Below are 17,410 nucleotides of genomic sequence, written 5' to 3'. Positions count from 1 at the left end.
CTGTGTCCCCTGCATTGGCAGGCAGATTCTTAACTACTATGCCACCAGGGAAGTCCCTTCATATTTTTAAAGTGAGCCATTTCACAACAAGCCAAAGACACAGAAAAGCTCTTTGTCTTTTGAAACATTTGACTTTATGTCCAGTGCTCTAAGCCTCTGGATAAGGATCACTTCTTTCCTCCTCCTCTGCTTCTGCATTGGACATCCTCTAGGTAGCTTGGGTACTGAGGGGACCAAGCAAAAGAGGCCACGGACTGTATGCTAATTAGTTGTTTAGGTCTGAGACAATTAGTAGTTTAGATCTAAGGATCTTCAAGGAATCATTTTCCTTTCTTCTTATTGCAGGATCAAGCTGAGTAAGACTCTGATAGTTGATATTGAAACATAATTATATCATGCAGAGATAAAGTTGTACACAAATATTTATTGACAGAATGCATAAATAACCCCAAGATCCTTCTTTCAATATTTGAATTGGTATTGATCAGTAGTAATTTTTAGCACACTTTAAAGAGTTTAAACTATTCCCCTCATCAGGTTAGTTTCTTGATCTAGAATTCCTGTATGAAAGTTGCCCTAGGAATGGTCATCTATGAAGCATAGAACTCCCCATGAAGGAAATTCTGCTCCTCTTTTATGTTTAAGTATGTTCTCTTCACCAGACATTTCTAGGGGGGTGGCGGGAATTGTTACTCTCAGGTATGCTGCCTTACTTAGCTTTTGGCATTTTTTTTTGCCGAGACACACTCAGAGCTCCCTTAACAGGAACAATGAAGTGATTAGTTATAGTATCCCACACCTCACTAATGTGTGACCCAAATTTTGTGGCATAAATTTTCAAGCAGTAGTTTCATTTTTTTCCTCTGCTGTTGTTTAAAAAATTGGGGTCAACATTACTTCTTATTCAAGTTAGAGAAAAAAAAAAACAGAAAGGTCTTATCTGCAGAACAATTCACATAGAATCTCTTAATATATTGCCCCTACTTTTGCAACAGACTCAAAAAATCAGTCTCTACAATGGTTGCAGTGAAGCAAGCAGTCTCCTGAGTATAGAAGCAGTATAATACTGCTTCTATCAGCTGACCTCCCTTCTTTTACTTCTTTCATATGATTGTGATTGACTAGAACCTGACAAGAGGAAGTTGTGGTTTTATGATGATCATTCTGCAAGTATATATTAAACATCTGTCCATCATGGTGGGAAAGACTAACTTACTTTTGGGTATTCAACTCACTGGGTATTTTAAACGGCAGGTTACTCTTAACACAAAAGTACAGAGGCTGCGGCTTCCCTGGGGCGCAGTGGTTAAGAAGCTCCCTGCCAATGCAGGGGACACGGGTTCAATCCCTGGTCCGGGAAGATCCCACATGCTGCGGAGCAACTAAGCCCACGCACCACAACTACTGAAGCCCGCACGCCTAGAGCCCGTGCTCTGCAACAAGAGAAGCCACTGCAATGAGAAGCCCGTGCACAGCAACGAAGAGTAGCCCCCACTTGCTGCAACTCGATAAAGCCTGCATGCATCAATGAAGACCCAATGCAGCCAAAAATAAATAAATAAATAAATTTATTAAAAAAAAAAAAAAGTACAGAGGCTAACGTGACAAAAGTAGTTCCAAGTTTTAAGATTTATCTCATGAGTCACTTTCACTGGCCTCAGCCCATCTTTATATCAAAAAAATCTGATACTAAGTATGGATTCTAGATTCTGAAGCCTACGAATTATGAATAAAATCTGAACCATGGAAAACAGAACAACTTTCTATAATGTTACTATTTACCAGAGACATTTGCACTCAGATCTTTCCTCTAATTAGATCTTTTCTTGTGTTCTAGCAGTTCTCCAGTGTTATGGCTGGGAGGAAGCCAATTTCAAGGATCTATTGTACAAAGAACTATTTACTGAGACATATGCAGTGCTTTCGCTATGAAATAAACAGGAGTTACATGACTTTAATAAAGGTTTTGACAGTAAGAAATGAGACTTACTTGTCTTTAGCACTCTCACACTATGGAATGCAGTGGCAATACCTTTGCTACTTACTATAGTGCAATTCCTCCCATGGTTTTGGGAACCCATAATATTCTTAATTTAGGCTCACATTTCACCTTTACATATATGCCTTTATATTGTCTTCCAAAAGGTGAAAATCTATTACCTTACATGTTTTTAAAATGATGCACAAGTCTCCTATATTTTACCAATGACAGTGTAATTCTCTCTGTCTGCCAGGTTGCAAACAGTTATTTTGACTCTTTCCCCTACTTCACAAAATTCTGGCAGCTTGTCTTTCACTAATTTCCTCAAATATAGATCCTACTTCAGGTCTTTCATCATCTTACCTCTCCCAGGGCAGTCATTCTCAAACTTTAGTGTGCATATTAAAAAATACACAAGAAACTCATAACATTCAGATTCTTGATCCCAGTCTTAGATGACACTCAGCAAGTCTTAGGAAAGGCACAGGAAACTGGATTTTAATCACTTAAATATAATCCATTGCCCAGATTTTGAGAAATTTTATTCTACAGTCTTCTTATCTCTTTTGGGTCTTATAAACCATTTCTAAATAAGAATCCTAAAGATTATATCATGTTTGTTCACCTACTTACACCTTCAACTATTTATTGAGCACCCAGTGTGTGTTAAGTACCGTTTGAGGTATTGGGTTTATAGTATTGACCAAAACAAACATCACTGACCTCATGGAATTCAGTTTTTGTTTCCCCACATTTAAGAAGGATCCTCTATAACATCATGTTTGATCCCAACTTCCTGAATCTGATGTTGATCCTAGTTGATCATATCTCATAACTATCATTCAAAAAAGATGCTCCCCTCTAGTCAGGTTTTTCCTCTTCCTCTTCCTCAGCCTTACTGTCTCCATAGCAACTCAATCCACTTCTGGTTGTCGGTCCTGTTATTCTCCATCAGGAATATTGTGCAGTGTTGTGGACAGGGCATAGAGATGGGAAAGGAAGTTTCACTCATTCATTCAACACATACTGAGAGCCAAGTACTGTTCTAGATATGAGAGAATTCAGCAGTGAACAAGTGAAGATAAGCATACAAACAAAAAACAAAGAAATATCAGATAAATTCCATGCAGGGTATGATGACAGTGACCTAGCAACTACTTTATATTGGGTAAAGAATATATATATTGGGTAAAGAATATAGTGACATTTCGGCTGAGAGCTGAATGACAAAGATAAGTGGTCATGCAAAGTTTAGGGAGAAGAACATCACAGGCAGAAGGAACAGCTAGTGCTAAGGCTTTCAGGTGAAAATGTGGGTTAGAAGATTATAAGGAAGGCCAGTTTGGCTGGTGCACAGTAGGAGAAGATAAAGTGGTAAAGGCTGGGGTCAAAGAGGTTCACATGAGCCAGATGACATAGGGCAGAAGTAGGGGCCATGATGTGATTTGATTTATGTTTCCACAAAGCTCTCTGGTGTTGTGTGGGAACTGGATTGTAGAGAGGCAAGAGAGACCAAATAGGAACTACTGTAGTAGTCCAGGGCTCAGCTGATGACGGTGTTTGGATACGCAGCAGCACAAATGGACAGAAATGGACAGAGTGGGCATATGCTCTGGAAGTAGCGTCAAGGAGCCTGGGGATGTATTAGACGTGGTGGTGCAAGGCAGGACTCAAAGAAACTTCCTGGATTTTCTTCACTTGAGTAACTGGCTGGCTGTTCATGTCAATTACTGATGCAGAGAAGACTGTAGAGGGAGCAGGTTCTGGGTGAGGAGGGTGATAATCAAAAGTCCAAATGGTGGGTGATGTAGCTGAAAAATAGGCTACTGTGGCCAGACTGCAAAAGGCTTATGGTAAGAGCTAAGAAATTTAAACTCTCTCTGAATTGTGACTTAGGAAACATACTATGGCATTGGTGTGTAGGATGGGCTGGAAGGGGTAGAAATCACATGCCTGCAGTAGGATTTGGGGAGAGATATAAGAGAGAGTCAAAAGACACAAGAATAATTATAAAAGAGCCAAAGAGAGTTAGGAAAAGAGATCAAACACAATACAGATAGAAAATACAAGTGTTTATTTGAAGATGGAAAGAGTAAGAGTAGAGTAGGATTCACCTTAGACGGCTCCTTGGTTGGTAGTTTTGAGAAGAGGATGCAGAGGGCAGAAAGCAGAAAGTACAACGAGCTCCTGGGAGGAGGACTGAGCCTGCTCCACAGGGCTGTGCTTGGGTCCCACAAACAAATTGGCTTGGAGAAGAGCCTGGCTTGAAAGAAGACAGCTGACTTTGTGATCTACATTTGGTCATTCCCTCCATTGGTGGCAAGAGAACATGTGTGTGTTTGTGTGAGAAAAGCAACCTCATCTATACTTTAGTTACCACACATCTTTTCACCATAGGAAAAAAATTGGCAACCTTTATTACTATTAGGATCATCTAACAGGCTATCGGATAAAACGTATATGTTTGTAGCATTTTCAGAGCTTGAAATATTGTTTCATAAAATGGGAAAATTTTACTCACTTTCATGAGTTCTATTGCCAGTGAACAGTGTGTGCAAAACGGATGTTCGTAAAGAGGATCTTTGTCACATCAAGGGAGAAAAACTGTTGCTGTTTATGAGAAAATGTTTCCAGTTTACAATTAATTTTATTTTTCTGACTGAATTTTCTTTCTCTGATATAACAGGCTAGATCAATAAGAACCCTGCATCTATAACTTAGAAAATCTAGACAGGGAAAATTATCAGAGAGAAAGCAAATGATGATGAAAATCGATATGCTTACTTACTCTGTGCTCCCTTAACCTTCATTTTCCACTTGTCTTCACCAAAACCTCACCATTGGAGCTAAATTAATCACTGGGATAAGATTTTTTTCTAAAGAAACAAATTTTGGCTCATTTGTGTCAATTTCGAAAGCAGCTGCTTCTTTCCTATAAGCCATTTTCTGAGTAAGCGATTTTTTTTTTGGTTGACAAGCTGAGGGATTTTGCCTTAGTCAATAGTTGGCATTATCATCAAATAGGAGGCAAATTAGTCACTGCAAATGAATTAATATCTTGCAGAACTGGAGTTATTTATGCTCTGAGTGATAAACTTGGGAACTGTCTATCAGCACACTGAAAGAATTTGTAAATGAGGTCCATGCATCACTGTTGGGGATCATCCAGGAATGATGGAGGACAGGATAGCTGTCAGAAGACTGGATTCATTTGTTTGCTTGCTCCTTCCTTCCTCTCTTTCCTTCCTTCCATTCTTCCCATGTATTGATGATCTGTTCTGTGCTAAGTGTCAGGGATATCCCTAAGGAGACATGTCCCCCACCTTTAACAATCTAGTGGGGAAAGGAAGACATCAGACATCATTAGAGTATAATGTATTAAATACAAAAATAAATGTCTATAAAAATGTTTTAAAGTACAGAGAAGGAAGACCTTAACTTGTCCTGTAGGGGTTAGGAGGGCCTCACTGAGAAAAATAAATATGAATTTGCCAGGTGGACAAGGCAGTATTTTAGGGAGAAGAAAAATACGTATAAAACCATGGATTTTGGGAAAAATACAATCATTGCTATCACAACAGTCACAAAAACAACTAATATGTGCGATGCACTTACTATGTGCCAGGCACCGTGTTATAAGCTTTTCATAAAGGAATGCTTTTAATCTTTACAACCGCCCTAAAGGATAAGTATTATTCCATTTTTCTGATGAGGATATCAGATCCCAGATGGTTAAGAAATTTGTCCCAAAGAAGAACTGGTATGTTTACAGAGTTGCAACTCTTCAATGTGTTGGTGTGTGAAGGATGTGGTGGAAAATGTCAAGAGGTGGGGTTCGAAAGATCTCCTGGCGTGTGTGTAATAAACACTAAGCTGTATTACAGAAAAGGGCTCAGGTTCATTCTTAAGCAGAACAAATTTGTCCATCTATTCCTCTGTCTGTGCATCTACTCATTTATTAAATATATATACATAGAGGATTTTAAGCAGCACACAGAAATCATACATTGAGTGAGTAAAAATGAGAGTGAAAGAAGAGAAAAGATGAGGGAGAGGATATAATGGAGTTAGGAATAAGGCTAGCTGAGCAGACATCGGTGAACCTTGGCAGACACTAGAGCTATTTTACATCTCTGTGTGGAAGTTAAAAAACCAGTTTAGGAGAGAAAGCCAAGCTACCCCCTGAGTGAGCTGAAATTGTACCCACTGGAAAGGCCAGGATATTTCAAAAGAATGATTTTGGAGTCATTTAATCGGATGGACAGATGGGTGATAGAGGCCATAATGTCCTATTTGTTGTAGCATAGTGGGTATGATTTTCGTTCAAAAAGAGTTTGTTTTTTTTTTTAAAGGAGATATAACCAGATGCCACCTTCACCAAAACACAATCTTAATAAAGTACTCATGTAATGCCTGTCTTTAATAATTCTACTGCCTGAATATTTGCCAAGATGACTTATTTGTGACATTTATACCAATCCAAATAAATAACTTACTGGTTGGCTTGTTATTTTTAAACACCACCTAACAAATACACTAACTTTGGTTTTAGAATGTTTGACATGTAACCTTTCCTTTTGGCAGTGATTAGCTATCAGGGGCGGTTGCCTGTTCAGGCTATTCTGAGTTTGCAAGACTTAAATTGCATTAGCCAAATAGTTTCTGTTATAAGGTAGTTTTAATTGAGTATATCCAGACATGCTTCTAAGATTGTTTAGAAACAAGTTCAAAAGAAGAGGGTAACACAAACTATGAAAAAATAAAGTGCTGTGTTAAAAGATCATCCCACGTAACACTAACTCTTGGGTCAGTAATCTATTTCTGTGTAAATATAGGGATAGGGTGAGGAGAGTGGTATATGTTGAGCTCATATTTCTTGACCCATAACTAATTCCTGTCCACAGAGGCAAAAGTTAATAAAAGCTGCACGTAATCTGAAAGTGCTTCTGGTAGATACCGCATGCAGTGGTAAATGGCAGGATAGTGTGGTGGCTGTTTGTAGCACAATAGCTAAGTTTAAAGGCCTGCGTAACTACGGCCAATAATTGGTCAGGGACGTTGGGTTGTGTATAATTTGGGTGAACAGTCCAGCAGTCTAATCAGTGTATGATTTGGGGGAACAGAGGGGATCCTTTCTGAAAATAGAATGAACGATAGAGTCGCACCAGGAGCTATCAACACTATGCCCAGAGTCAATAAACATGTAAAACAAGCTATTGAAGAGGAAAAGATCTCAGTTCTGAAAAATCACTGAATAGCTTTCAGGGCAAAATGTCTTAACCAGGGCTTTTATTGGTTTATATTTTCAGTTGGCTGTACAGGATGAGGCCCTGATTGACAAAAGTTGAGGCAGTTAACTGTCTTGTAAGGTGGTGAGAACTGAGCCTCCTGCCCATCAGTTGAGCCTCTATAAATTGTTTCCCCACTCATTTCATACCTATAACTCTGTCTAGAATTTATCCATATTGTCTAATGAAATCTAATGGCATGGCTCTGGTCCTGTTACAGGTTTTATTAGAACTAAGGTTTTCCTGAGGTAATAAAATTGTGTTAAATAAGCTTTAAAAGCTTTAAATTTTACAAGGCCATGGCCTCTTGTTTGGTTTTTGTCATTATAAGCTTCCCAGCAAATCTTGTCAAGTTAGGTACTAGAAAAGTGAAACGTAGAATGTGCATTTTCTGTTGAATTTTATTTTTCAGGTAAAATTGGTTTTCAAATCTGCTAATTGGTGAAAAGAGATCAACTTCTCTCTCAAGTTACAGAAGCAGAAATTCAACTGGTCCTTATTAATGAAAGATCTTCAGTGAAGGTTGAAAGCCCTTCAGATCAATCATACCACACTTTGAGCTCCTCTGGCCTCTGTGGTTCCCTCATCTGTGCTCACAGCTCACAGGTGTGCAGGACAGCTATGTCCAGGACTCACTGAGGACAAAAATGGTTACTTAACCACGCAGTTGAAATATCCTTTCTATGGAAGGTTAAAAATCCCAGGAAGTCTGTGGGACTGGCTTTTGGAGTATAGCTATGAGTAAAATATTCTCTAGATTTTCCCAATGTATTGTGATTCAATTTATCAGATAAATGAGTTGTTGGAGGACTTTCATTTAAATTGACAAATTTTCCTCCAGTATAAAGTTCCATAGGGACATAGTCTTCATTCTTTACCAATTTCAGGTTGCCACTAATGTCTAGAGGAACTAAAGGTATTTAGCCTCAGGGTGATATATGAGCTACTTTCAAATATTTGTAGAATGTTATATAGAAGTAGTAGTATACTTTTTCTCCAAAGTCATATGGGTGGGACAAAATCTTAGTAATCATAGTTGTCCAGTAGACTACTTTGGAGGTTGTGACCCACCTCTACCTCTGGAGATGTTCAGTAAAAGTGTGGATGATCATTTGACATGAAAGTCATGTGTCAGATATTTCTTGGACCAGATGGTATGAAAGAGCTCTCCAAACCTGAAAGTTCTAAGAATCTTTAATGAGTATTTTAAAAAATTATTTAAAATTTTTTGTTGTTGTTGTTTTAGCATGAAATCTGAGGAAGAGCTGTTTGCTAGAGGCAAAATGTATGCCTATGTTTTTATACTTTTAAGTTTTAAAATTGTTGCATTATTTTATCTTTTTTCAGATAGCTCACTGGAAATAAATATGGAAATTTCCTAAGAGGCTGAATACTGATGAGGTTGTAACTGAATTTAGAATTATCTTCTGGACACAATTCCTTGGGTGATATAGGATCCTAAATTTATTTGTTTTACCTTTGTATTTTGGAAAAGTTAAAACTTATAAAAGTTGATAAATTAGTATCCTGTGTGCCCATCACCTAGCTGCAAGAATTATTAACTTACAGGGCAGAATAATGGCCCCTGCAAGATGTCCATGTCCTAAAGCCTGGAACTTGTTGATATGTTAGGTTATGTGATAAGCAAGAATTATGGTTACACATGGAATTAAGGTTGCTCATCAGTTGAGGCTGAGATGGGGGAGATTATCCTGATTCTCCAGGTGGGAACAATCTAATCACATGCATCTTTGTAAGTGCAAGAAGGAGGCACTGGAGAGAGACCCAGATAGATGGCCATGTGAGAAGGTATTGGCTGATGCTGTTGAAGAGAGATGGAGGAATGGGGCCTTGAGCCAAGGAATGTGGCTAGCCTATAAAAGCTGAAAAAGGCAAGGAAACAGATTCTCCCCTAGAGCAGCCTGAAGGATTGGAGGCCTGTCGACACCTTGATTTTAGCCTAGTGAGACCTAATTCAGATTTCTTACCTACAGAACCATAAGATAATAAATTTGTGTTGTTCTAGGCCACTGAGTTTGAGGTAATTTTTTATAGCAGCTATAGAAAACAGATTTCTAAAAAAAAAGGGAGAGAGAGAGAAAGGCTGTCAAAATGTGAAGGGAATAAAATAATCCTTAAGGTTAATGCTAAAAATTTCTTTGAATGTATTTTACAAACCTAGCAAAGAAAGACTGCTTTTATTTGTTGGCTTTGACTACAAAAGGAATGGATGTAAGTCTGAATATCTATAAAAGAGATTTGAATATATATACCAAAGTTTAAATAGATATTTAAATTGCTAATATGATTAGTTTTATTAATCATTTGAATGATTTAAGCCCATTACTCTCATCTTTTGGTGCCATTTTTGTTAAACTACTTACTTCCATTACATAAATTGCAAATTAGATACTCTGGCTTACTTAAATATATGTGTTATGGTACTCTTGATGGTTTTCCTTTATATACTGTTTATCCAATTTCAGCAAAAAGGCAGATATTGGAGAGATAAAAATTCATTATTTTATAGAAGCTAGTGAAATTGTTTATACTTATTAAGATATGGTACTTTCAATAAAACCAACTTAAAATCTATGATCATTTTCTTCAAAATAATTCTCTAAATTCCTATTTATATTCATAGGTTCTTTTTTTCTAAGCCTGATAAAGTATTTAATTTGAATCCAAAAACCAACCAACCAATCACTCAACTAACTCTGCAAACATAAATATAAGTAAAAACAAAAAATTAAACAAAACAAAGCATTTAAGTTTATAAGCACTTTTGAAAAGTGATGCAAATGGCGTGAATGAACTCTCTCATATATCTATTTTTTTATCTTGCTTATGTTAAAGGACAAAAGATCAATGTCTAGATTTACTGAAGTCATGTATCCTAATGGACCATTTATTTCTTTTATGTTTAGGCACTTTCCCCCTCAAAGATATTAGCCGTATGATTCACAATCTGCAGTGAGGTTTTACTAAATGTTATTATTGGAGATATATTCAACGGTATGTTTGAGATGTATAGATTATATTCCTTTGGAAAGTTGCAGGAGAAATTCTGTGGTAGCATATACTTGTTTTGAAAGTATAAGTTAGAAATACACACTAATAATTTTGAGCATATGGCACAAACTTTAACACACAGACACATACATGCACATCAGACTCCAAAATCTCAGAAATACATATGCTATTTAACATTCCACTTAATACTTAATACATCATCTTATTCTTCCTAGACACTATGAGAAACTGAAATGTACAAAATTAAGGGTAGTCTCTAAAGCTATTGTGATGTGTAAACCTGGTTAGGCTGTGGTGCCCAGTTATTTGGTTGTTATGAAAATAGTTTTTAGATGTGATTAACATTTACAATCAGTAGACTTTGAGTAAAGCAGATTATCCTCCATAATCTGGGTGGGCCTCATCTAACTAGTTGAAGGTCTTAAGAGCAAAGATGGAGGATTCTCGAGGAAAAAGCAATTCTTCCCCAAGACTGCAGCATAGAAACACTGCCCAAGTTTGCCACCTGCTGGCCTGCATTGCAGATTTTGGGCTCAAGGCTGCAACATCGACTCTTCTTTGAGTTTCTTGCCTGCTGGTCTGCCCTATGGATTTTAGACTTTCTAGGCCCCTAAATTGTATAAGTCAATTCCTTAAAATCTCTGTTTCTCTGTCTCTCTATAGATAGATAGGTAGGTAGGTAGGTAGGTAGACAGACAGATAGATAGATCCATCTCCTATTGGTTCTGTTCCTCTCAGACAAACCCTGCCTAAATAGCTATTATTGCCCAAACACCTTGCAAATAAGACATTAACCTTGATTACTTCTGAAAAAAAGTAATTCTGTATTCTCATTTTGGGCACTTTTCACTTGCTTTATTTAAATTGATCCAAAATATTTTACTCCTTTTAGCTCAAATTATAACAAAAACTTTAAAAGCTCAAAAGAACTTCTTTCTACCCAATATTCCTGGCCCTGAGTTTCTTTCTCCACCTCCACCCAACTCCTCACTACTTTCCTATCCAGTCCATGAATCATCCCTAACACATATTTCATTTTTCTAAAATACAAGATCATTGAAGAACTTTATAGACACCCTAACATAGTTTTCAAATTTTTTGGTTTAAGTCTCTTTTCTGTGACTATCACTACTATGTTCTGGTTTTTAAGTGTTCTCCCTGGTGACTGTTTTCTATAAATTTATGTTTAGCCAACAGTTAAAATAATGTGTGCTTGGATAATAGTTGAAATAAGCTCAAAGACTCTGGATCAATTACCATAAGGCTGTCTTAAGAAGACTTGCTTTGTCTACCTTAAAATAAGACCCTTTACTGGTGTTTAAGATAAAGCTGTGTCTTCATTTTCTTCTTTAGATTCAGAGTAACTAATTCTGACCAGAACTCTAAAAAGAACTGCAAATGATCAGTTAATTAAAGCAATGCAGTCCACGTCAGGAGGACTGAGTTCCTTTCTAAGCTGATAAAATATTTCAAAATGCATATTAATATGGAACTTTTTCAAGGTAGAGATACAAAATTCAAAACTACAACAAAATTAGTCTTCTGCTGTTGCTTAAGAGGGATTTAGCCCCTGTGCAATTTATGACTCAGATTAGCTTCTTAAACAATGTTACCCAAATAAACCTTCCTTGAAATCAGTGGTACTGGTATTCAAACATTTTTCCTTTACATGGAGTTAACTGTATCCTCTGTCATCTGACTGAACCAACTAAAGTCATTTCTCTTAAAGACATCAACAGCTCAAGGAAAAAAAAAGTTTTCTCTCCAGGGCTGGGGGAGGAATTTTGCTTTGCACTTTAAAATGTTTGCTCTGTTCCAAGAAGATATTAGGATCAGCTGACTGACAACAGGAAAAATTTTCCTGGCAGAGAAGGAAGCCAGAGGAGATTCATATGCAGACAAAATTTTAACTATCAGGCTGTTTGTATCCCCATATCTACTCTAATATGCCAAGCTGGGATAAATCAAATGGGCTCTAAAAATGGTAGATAAAAATGTGATTTCACAATAATTCTTGAGTTTTGCAGAATATTCATCTTAAGCATTTCTTTTTCTCCAAAGAGTTATTTATTACCAGGTAAAGCTATATAGTTATTCCAATATATGCACTACTCTAGGAAGAAAAGAAAAAAAACCTTGAAAACTCTGCATTTTAAAAGTGCTATAAAGATACAACTGAAGATAGAGTTGTAAAGATACCACTAGCTGAAGTGCTAGTGTGAGTTAAAAGAGACTGGGACCCAGACAGAGGTGCCTGAAATTTGTTTGAAACAAGGAGGGAAACCAGGTCAGATGACGTAGTGTAGTGCTTGGTGATGTGTCCACTTTCCAGCTGGATATCCCTCCTTCAGGCGTGGCTGGGACTGAAGGGTCCTTCCTCAGGGTATGGGGAATGTGTATACACAACTTGTCTCTATCATGAGACCCTCAGGTTTGGTAATCTCTAAGCGAAGTGGAAATTGGACTCACAGCATAAATGCAAAGAGGACTAAGGACACATGAAAGCAATGTTGGGGTAAATTCACAAGGCAAATGCTTCAGAGACCTCAGGATAGACTTTCCTAGTCAGCGTTTCATAACAACTTCATAATCATTCAGTTTTCCCTGGTTTCAAAACGTGATCCTTGTGAGGGTTAGCAGAACAATAGTTTAATCTAGGTTGTAATTTATATTCTAAAAATCCCTCAAAAGAAAGGAGGAAATTCTGATTTCTGAGAGTAAAGGTGGGGCAGACACTGGACAGACTCTTCTCTCCTACTGCTAGACTCTTAACTCTCTTGATCCTCTTACCATTTCCTTTATTGCCTTTGGGAACCTAACCTGGGCACCCCACACACCCCCGCCCCGGTCTAAGACTTCCATATTTGATCTTCTAAGGTAACCATCTTCCCTTTGTTAGTATGAGCCCTGGTCTTTTTTCTTACTATGCTATTTCACAGGCAAAATGAAGGGTATAAAAGAACATTCAAAATGAAGGCACCCAAGGTTGATTCATGGCCTGCTAAACTTGTCTACATTCAACTTTATTTATTTTTTAAAAATATTTATTAATTTATTTATTTGGCTGTACTGGGTCTTTCTTGCGGCATGCGGGATCTAGTTCCCTGACCAGGGATCGAACCTGAGCACCCTTCATTGGGAGCGTGGAGTCTTAACCACTGGACCACCAGGGAAGTCCCTACATTCAACTTTAAATAAACTTAGACTTAATATATACCTGGTCTAAATATAAATCTTATCACAGCAATACAAGGAGAATGTGATTAAGTCTTACTCTCATTCTTCCTTGAAGAAGGCTCACTTTGAGAACCATTGAAGAACTAATTTAACTTAAATTTAATACAAACTGGACCAGAAAACTCATAAAAAAACGACAGCAGCAACAAGACAACATAAAAACGAAAAGCCCCCAAACACTGATAACTCTAAGAGACTTAATGTAGTTGGAAATTACTTATAGTCTACAGGATTCTTTTTAAAAGTGTAAACTATTAAGAAAGACTGGAATCTATTTTATTAATGATAACTTTATGAAGCTGTTAACCTCCTAATGACTTTTCATGTTAGAAGTTGCCTTAGGGATCTTTAATTTTTTTTTTTTTAATTTTTAATTTTAATTTAAAATATTAATTATTTTCTTATTTTGGGGGCCATTACCCCAAAGCCTTACTTTCTATCACCTCCAGTAAGTGCATAGTATTTTATGGGAAAGCTATCTTTTGTTAGATATCTTTTTCATCTACCCTGAAAATTAGACTTTTCCTGTCTCCTTTCCTCTCAAAAATCCAACTCAAAAAAAAAAAAAAAAAAAAAATCCAACTCATTTATTTAAAACCAGTGGCAATAGATAGGAATTTTTCATAATTGTTAATCTGGGCTAGTGGGTCATACTAAGAAACCAAGGGCTTTAGCAATTGAGTTGTTGGTCTAGTTAGAGCCTGACTAGAATTGTTAACATAAATAGAACAAAAGCACTGAAGAGAGCTTTTTCTATAATAAAGGTATATTGTTTTTAGTGAATTTGGGTTTGTCCTTTTTCTTTTCTTGGTAAGAACTTTGAATTTTAAGGATTCTGAGGCAAAGATTTTCACTGAGATCTAAGTATAGGGAAATAACCCTGACTTTATGGTTAATTACATCTTAATCTTTCTTCTCTAGGTTATCATTAAAATAATTATTATTCTGATTTTTTTTACTATATGTTTTTTTCTGCAACATAATACACAATCCTGCCTTTATATGGGGATAACCTCTTAACGTTTGGTGAATTTCCTTTCAGCTTCTTGTGTGCATACCTGCATTACCATGTGACTCATCGTAGATTTCATAGCATGGAAGTTCTATGTTTTACATGTTTTACACTCACAGTGAGTTTTGTCTTTTGCTTTCCTAGTGTCCCTTAACTAAACTTCCTCTGTTTGTAAAATACACTGGCCTGTGTTCAGGAAGACTAACAATTGACATTACTCTCCATTAGAGGAGTTAGGAGGTGGACATGCTGCTTGGGAGCTGGTTAGCTGATAAAGACAACGCGAGTGTTCTGGGGAGCCAGCTCTTGCTGTGTTCTCTACGGTGGCAGCCCCCTCTAGAAGGCTCAGAACATGCTTTCTTAGAAACATGTGTTCCCTCTTCCTGTCTGCTTGTGACAGATCCCTTCAGTTTGTCAAAATTCTTCTGCCATTTCTCTCTTTGCTGCAATATCGTCCCAAACACTTGACAATCACTGTCTCTTCACTGGAACACACAGAGGTGAAAAGAGCTTCAAGTTCTAAAGTAACCTTAACCAGCAATCAAAGAACAATTTTATTTATGCCCTATGAAAAGGATAGCTGGAGATATTTCTATCTATATATCCATCTATCTATCTATGTACTTTTTTGAGGCACAGAACACTTCTCCTAAATAGCTTCATTTTTAAAAATAAGGAATGATTTAAAAACAAATAGCATAATGAAATATTTAAATCCTCTTTGTAATAGTATCTGTGTAATGTTTCGTAGATGTGTACCCAAATAAAAACAAACAGAGGGACTTCCAGTGGTTAAGACTTTGCCTTCCAGTGCAGGGAGTGAGGGTTTGATCCCCGGTCGGGGAGCTAAGATCCCATGTGCCTCGCGACCAAAAAAACAAAACATAAAACAGAAGCAATATTGTAACAAATTCAATAAAGACTTTAAAAAAATGGTCCACATCAAAAAATCTTAAACAAAAAAACCCAAAAACCCAAAAACCCTTAAAGGAAAACACTAAGATGTATATAAAGGTTAGATGAATGTAATGGCTTATTGTTTTGTGTGTGTGCATCTTTTTACCATTCTTTGCCCTTCTATATCTTCTTTCCCTTTCCTTCCCCCCTCTTTTCTTCTCTTTCTTAGAATAATCACGTTGATTTGCCGTATCCCAGAAGTAGCAAGTAATGGTGCTACTGAAGGTGAACTTGAAAGACTTTACAATGTTTGTCATCACAGTGTTTTGGCATTGCTTTGGTCTGCACATTTAGTGGTATATTGAGCCTCTAAATTGGCTAGGTTCCTTTGTTTAAAATGGTATTCATTTAGTGAATGTACACCATTACTTTATCATCCAACATGTCACCAAGCAGCTAATCAGACTATCCTGCTGATCTAGCTTAATGTTAGTCTGTTCATAGATGTCTTGGGGGCAGTTGTTGCTAACTCTAGACAAATTAAAGTGGGAATGATGCTCCTGATTATTTTTTTTCCTGAAGGAAACACTGCTTAATGTATATTACATATAGTTGTGTCACATTATTGAATAAATTAAGCTCTAAAATTAAATAGAGTTGAATAGGGATTATTATCACTGTCAAGCAAACATTTATATGGTACTTTGTATATGGCAAGAATTTGATCTAAATGTTTGACATATATTAACCTGTTTCTTCCTCTAATAATTCTATGAATGGGTACAATAGAATCCCTGTTTAATAGATGAGGAAACCGAGGAGTAGGAATGTTAGAAAACTTATCCAAAGTCATGGAGCTCTTATAGAGAAGAGATGGCATGTCACACCAGGCAGTTTACTTACAGAGCCTCTTCTCTTAATCCCAATGCTATCCTACCTTATTATATTATCAGTAAATATTTGATCATATTTTTAAAAATATACAGAGTATTATGCTATGCACAAGGAATGTATAAAAAAGGCATTAGTTGTTTCTGTCCTTAGAGTTTTTCAACCTAGTGAGAAAGACAGGGTAAACAATATAAAACTGTAAACAATACCAGGCAATAGAAGCTGTGATAAAGGAATCATTCAGATGAGTTCTCTAGGATTTTGAAGATGGCCAGGTCACCAAAAGCAGGGGAAATTTGGAAAGACTTCATATATCTGGACTTCTGAGAGGTTTGGACCAAAGATCAAGATACTTTTTATGCTCTATAAAGTTATCCAAAATAGGAATAGCTTAAAAATGTCTCTGAAACTCACTAAGACAGACGGTCTGAAATAATTTGAATCATCTGTGGGTAGAGTGAGTACTTGATTAAACCCCAGCAGGTGAGAATTTCTAACATAAAACAAAGGAACTTAAAACACCATTACTGTGCCATTAATACAGAATTAGAGTGATCAGATAATTCAGAAGATGCTTGTCTTGATGTCTTTAAAAGTGGGACATGCAATGCCTTGGGCTGCAAACAGTTAGCCAGTGTGTCACAGAAGCTTGGGAGTGGCAAGACCCTTTAACAGCCCTGAAAAATGAACCACTGCCCAGGACAACAGCAATCTAGAAACTGACTTGATTTTATACTTCTTTTTGTTTAAAGCAACCAACATTTCAGTGATCTACAGTACTCCAGGGTTATATTTATCTATTCTTACTGTGATGCAGTTGTTTCAGAAGAAATAATAGGTAGTTAAATAACAAGACCAATGGCACCTCAGGATAAATAAGAATATAGGAAATTTTAAATTGTTAGAAATTCTCTATACCTATTCCTACCATCTCTTTTAAGTTAACAGTAAGATTATTTTATTTTTGTTCGTTTTACCTCACATGCTATAAGATTGTACTATAGTTTGCCTCCCCATTTTAGCTAATTATAATTTATTCTACACATTTCATATTTTCAGTGAACATTATGT

General features: G+C 36.7%; 1 long non-coding RNA gene across 2 annotated transcripts in view; it reads left to right on the top strand.

Annotated features, from left to right (window-relative positions):
• Positions 1-9,847, top strand: part of LOC118889304 — a 141,392-nt gene extending 131,545 nt beyond the window's left edge. Inside the window, exons 3-4 of one of the 2 annotated variants that reach the window (XR_005018458.1) lie at positions 7,682-7,875; positions 8,617-9,847. This is a non-coding gene — a long non-coding RNA (uncharacterized LOC118889304). Of the gene's footprint in view, positions 1-7,681 lie in introns of both variants that reach the window. The other variant, XR_005018455.1, reaches the window with a different exon arrangement.
• The last annotated feature ends 7,563 nt before the right edge of the window (positions 9,848-17,410 follow it).

The sequence above is a fragment of the Balaenoptera musculus genome, chromosome 2, assembly GCF_009873245.2.
Source record: "Balaenoptera musculus isolate JJ_BM4_2016_0621 chromosome 2, mBalMus1.pri.v3, whole genome shotgun sequence".
NCBI lineage: Eukaryota > Metazoa > Chordata > Mammalia > Artiodactyla > Balaenopteridae > Balaenoptera > Balaenoptera musculus.
This window is presented reverse-complemented; position numbering and strand designations above follow the sequence as displayed.